Consider the following 6,000-nt stretch of genomic DNA (forward strand, 5'->3'; position numbering starts at 1 on the left):
ACGTGTGAAATTTATAGAGTCAATACGAAACTCGCATGCAATGTATTTGGAATGTGACATCTTTGACCTATCTTCACTTTTGATTCAAGTAATACAGTCAAACCTCTCTATAACAACCTCGTTTTTCGAATATTTTTGGATGTTATAGCGAAATACTGTTATAGAGTGAAAGTATAAAAGGGGGGATGAATTGTACGCCTATTAAAAAATTGGTCGACTACGGTACATGCTTAGTCGACTGATACGGAGGCAGCCTGCACAAAACTGTTAGTCCTTTCGATTTAAACAAGTGTAAATCACAACAAACAATAAAGGAACAGAATATAATATGAGAGCGATAAAGTAAATGACACCAGAAATTTTTATACTGGTTCGGAACCAATGTGATATCCTAATCTAGTCCTCTTGGGTTGCAAGAGTGTTGTCTTTTAGAGCTCTTTGTAAATTGGATTAAGTACAACTTGTGTGATTTTTAACGTTCACCACCAACGTTTACAAGGTTGGTTTTCACTCGCTCACCAACAACGAATAAGGGTTGGTTTTCACTCGCTCACCAACAACGAATAAGGGTTGGTTTTCACTCGCTCACCAAAGAAACGAATAATGACACAACCTCTCGAATACACTGCCTCTCCAATATCTTTCCGTCTCTCTTCTCTCTTTTATGTACACAGTAAATCTACTAAAAATGAATTACAATACTTGTTAAGAGTAGAATAAAGAACTTGTAGTTGGGTAGACAATTGTATAGAAGGTTGCGTGCTTTTCTTTCTCCATAAATATTCCTTTTTATAGACTTTTCAACTTGTTCTAGCTATTGCATAACCCAAGGAATATTTGAAGATTGGAATCTTCATGTAGCCGTTTTCTGATGCTTCCTTAAATCTTGGACTAATATCTTATTGTAGATCTCTTGACCGTTGCTGACATTGCTCTATAAGGCAAATTTTGGATATCTTCTGTCAATGCAAATTTTCCTTTTGAATTGGACAATTTGAATTTCCAAGCATGATGCCAATATCAATTCTTTCCTTGAATAGATCCTGATTAATATTTCTCTACACCATATAATCTTTATGCATATCTACGTGAGAATAGTCATGATGATTCGATCAAGATCCCCTTGATTTACTTTTCCATGATTGTAGTAATTACTCATTCTTGATTGATTCCAATAACTCAATTCCTTGGCCTTATGTTTCCATACGTCTAACTTCTCTTTCATAGGAGAATATGGAAGCTTCTTTCCATTTTGTGGTAATAATTGAATTTTCATAAGAATAGTATTTTCCATCGTATCCCGTAGTAAGTATTTTGTTGCACAATGATCTCTTTCCTCAAGTGATTCCTTGACCAGGGTAAAAGATTTGCTCCTTAAAATAAATCATGCTATCTTCTTCCAATAAAATATTTTCTTTTTGATAGATTTTAATATATCTTTGATTCCTTTCTTGATCTTGAAAAATAAGCTCTTTCCATAATATAGAATATACTATACCCATAATATATTTTCTTTTCATAAAAATATATTCTTCTGTGGCCTTGTAGTATCTCTTCCATATAGTATATTCCTTCCACAAAATAATAGATCTTCTCCATGATTTTAGCAACTTTCCTTTCAAGATATTGAAAAACTTTCCTTCCATAATTTCAGTAGATTCTTCTTCTGATATTGTAGTAAGTCATTCAATATTTGAAATTTGACTTTCAAATATTATTCCTTCTATGATGCTTGGAGATTAAATCTCTGAATATAATCTTCCTTGATAAATTCTTCACATGATATTTTCTTTCCCATATTTGTTTGGATCTTTACCGACATCTTCTTTCTTGAATAAACCTGTGCAAAAATAAGATTACCACAAGTAAATATTCTTTGATTAATAATTATGTTGGTTGTTATCATTAAAATTAATACGTGAAACTTTGAATCTAACATAGAGAACATATATCATAACATAACATGAAAATTGGTTCCGAAAAAGCTTGACATTTATAGTGAAGGGTTGTCATATAGAGATTCTATTATAAAGAGGTAGTTCTAACTTGCAACCATAAAGGTGGTAAAAGAGAAATCGTAGTAAAATATCGATCTACCAATATTCTGAATGCAAGGAAGTCTATAGTATGAACGTAGATAAAAAAGTAAAAGGCCGAATAGGAAAGTCTTGTTACAAAAAATAGGAAAAGGACTGTTCCATTTCTCAGGTTAGGCGCTCAGTTTAATATGGAAAATAAGGAAGTGGACGATATTCCCTTTTCATGTTCTAGCTCTATAAAAAAAGTTCCAATACTTATCCGTTGAAAATAAACTATTGAAAGCAGTGGCGAAAGCAGGATTTCTGCTAAGGAGATTTAAAAAGGAAAAAAAATTTTAAAAAAATTATAATTAGTGGGAATTGAACCAATGACCTTATACAAAGATTTTGAACCCTCCTTGACCATAAAGTTATGGTTATGAATTGTGTCAAGGGAATTCAAAACATAATATATAGAGGTACAAAATAAAGTTATGGTTATGAGTTGTGTCAAGCGAATTCAAAATATAATATATAGCGGTACAAAATAAATTTTGCCTTGTATATACAATGTTATATTTCGACGAACCCCTTCCGCCCCCTAAATCCGTCCCTGATAGGAAGACTCCCACCAAAAAATTTGTGTCTTAGAATAAGAGTGTATATATATATATATATATATATATATGTGTGTGTGTGTGTGTGTGTGTGTGTGCGTGTGTGTGTGTGTGTGTTTTTACCCCAAAAAATGAATAGAGTTGAATTTGTATGTAATTCTAAGGGTATGTGGTATAACTTGACACAAATCGTAAAAGAAAGTAGAAATATCAAATCTTAACTGTAAAGAATGAAAAATAAGCAAAGTTGAAAGGAGGATGATTTATGAATAAGCAAGATGAAATAATGTATGAAGCTCAAAAGGATAATCTTTCAATATGAGAAAGTGTCAATAGTATTTTAGTTACAGTGTATGAATGACTTGATGATCCCCCCTTTACAGAGATAATAGCCATCCCTCTTATAGTGGAGGAATTCTACTTTAGATATAATTAAAAATACATAGTGAAAAACCCATGATGATTCAGCTTTTCCTTAATTTCCGCCGAGATTCTCTCCCTTAGTGCGGTTGTAACGACTCTTGTCTATGAGCTCGGTATTTACTCGAGCTCAATATTGACTTGAGCTCGATTTTGATTCGGGGCCTAGTATTGATTCGGGCTCAGTATTGGTCGGTCTCTGACTCTTAATATCGATAACGTCGCTTCGCATCATAGTTCGATTTGGATTCGAGCTCGATAATGACTTCAAGCTCGATATTGATCGGTCCCTGAAACTCGAAGCTCGGTAACCTGGCTTCGGATCTTATCCCGATATTATGAAGATACTCTTCGGTCCATTATGTTCCAATCTCGATCAGTCATACGAAGGCCGAAGTCGGTTTTTACCGTATACAGATAGTCCCCTCATTTCTCGGAAAGGATGTGGCAAGAAACGACGTGATTTTCCAACGGCGCTATTAGATATACACTAGCGTCTGCATCGAGCCAGACCATGACGTACGTGATAGATGTCACGTCAGTCCAGTTTAGCAAGGCATTTAATGCATATCAGACGATGGTCGGTCACTGCTGATATTGAACCGTCATTACTCAACCTATAAATAGCACCCTCTTTTCACCATTTATCACATCTCAAATTTCCAAATTTTCTAAGTCCTTTCTTGCATCTTCTGAGTTCTTTTGTAAGTCTGTAATTTTTACTGCAAAATCTTTCTTTTGGGATTTTCACTGCAAAATCTTTCTTTAAAACACCACATCTTTGCCATCTCCTTCTATTTTCGATCTTTAAATCCAATATGGCGAAAATATCAAAAACTGTTCCTCAAAAAGAAAAAACTTCTTCTTCACAGCATGCCGCCGACAAAACACCGGTGAAGCCAAGGCTTGAGGAGTGTGTTACCGGGGCGTGTATTCTTACCTCCGATTTTAAGATCAATAAAGGCTCGTCGGTTCCTGATCGATGCAAGCTAGTATCGAGGTATATGTGCTCGATAACCGAGGGGCATCTTGAACAGATAAATAAAGATTGCAACTGGGAGAAAAAAGAAGTGATAATCCCGGCTCCTGAATAAGATATTACTACTCACGTGAGAGGATTTTTAAGTGTATATACTTACTATTTCGCATTAGGCCCCCTCGACCCTGTTTTCATCGATTTTTGCCGTCAATACCAAATAACCCTAGGCGAAATCCATCCTTTTTTTTGGCGGATCATTATTCTGATCCGTTTCTTTGTGAACAAAATCGAGGGGATGCCTTTCACCCTCGACCACCTCATTAGATTGTACATCACCCGCCTCTTTTGAGGCGGGTTAATAAAACTTCAGCGTCGGGCTATCAAGGTGTTGTTCTCGAGCATAGACAAGGACAAGGATCGAGGCTGGATGGGCAGGTTCGTTCGAGTGAAGACTTCGGACCTACTTTCGGCCGAAAAAATGCCATTTCCCGTGGAATGGAACATGAAGCGTAAGTGTAATTCTGTTGTTATCTCCTATTGTTTTTCCCTTCGTTTCTTTCTCACTGATATCCCTTTTTCTGATGCAGTGGTTTCTTGGATGCCTGGTGCAGTTCTGACCTTAAGAACTGGGTACGGGACCTGGCTTCGACCTCTACATACGCCGAGCGCTCGTGGCGTGATTTTTCAAATGGCCGATGGGAGGCCAAAAATCCTGGTAAGCCTCTTTCTCATGTCTTTGATAGTTCGAACGAAATGTTTTCCATATACTTAATCAATTTTCTTGTATGTAGGCCTGAGCAAAGTTGCAGTTTTGAGGCCCCCGTCTGGCGAGAAAGAGGCTTCGCCCCTGTTTCAAAACCGGCGAAGGACAATAAGAGAAAAATGGCCTCTACTTCTGAAGATCCAAAACCGAAGATGAGGATGACTCTTAAGCCGAGGAAGAATACCATCTTTTTGACTGAAGAATCAGTTCGGCATCTAAGGGATGAAGACGAGGAAGAAGAAGAAGAAGAAGAAGAAGAAAATGACGGGTCCGTACTGGTGGCCCGAGTGAAGAAAACCATCGATGCCCCAAAGGTAGCTAGATCAATGGTGGTTTATGAGGCTACACCTCGAACTGGGGGGATATTGGAGAAGGGTTCAGGAAAAGTCCCCGAGTTGCTGGAGGTCGAGGATGCCTCCCACCGAAGTCAACAGACGGTGGATATATCTAAATGGGCCGGTCCTGAACCTCTCAGAACCGAAGAGAACGCCCCAAGTGACTCACTTGGGGCAATAGTAATCGGAGACTCGCCTACTCTCCTTGTTTTTTCCGAAGGGGCGATTTGGGAAGCCCAAGATTTGGGGACCCTCGGGGTAGACGGGTCTCATGAAGGAGAGGACACTATTTCGTAATTTTTTTACCGGTATCGAGGATGTTGCCTACCCTAGTGATGCATCGGGTCTTTTTCACAAAGTGTAGCAGGCTCTGAATCGGGTAAGCCTTAACTTACTTCGTTGGTATCATCTTCATGTTTGTTTTTCTTTTCTAACTTCATTTCTTCTTTCTTCGTAGGCCGCAGCGGTTCATCGAGAAGCAAGTTCTCAGTATCAAGCTGATTTGCATCGGTAGGAGGCCAACCTCCAATGGGTCACGGAGGAGAGGAACGCCCTAAAACTCATCTTCGGGAAAAGGGGAGAGGAAATCAAGGACCTTCGAGCTGAGTTGGCTAAGGCTCACCAAGATCAGACCGAGTAATGATAATATTAAAAACACAGGGGCTCGATACTGGAACGGTGGCTAATATTTCGGTCTCACAGCTACAGTAGAAGCTTGAGGTGATCGGGAAGCTCCGTGAGGAGGTTGATGTGATAAAGGTGGAGTCCTTGGAGTGGAAAAAAGGTATGAACCGCCTTGCTGCAGAGAAAGAGGCTGCTCGAGCCCAATTATTATCGGTCGAAGGTCAACTTCAAGGCCTGAAGGATA

This window comes from Nicotiana tomentosiformis, chromosome 5 (assembly GCF_000390325.3).
Source record: "Nicotiana tomentosiformis chromosome 5, ASM39032v3, whole genome shotgun sequence".
NCBI classification, from domain to species: Eukaryota; Viridiplantae; Streptophyta; class Magnoliopsida; order Solanales; family Solanaceae; genus Nicotiana; species Nicotiana tomentosiformis.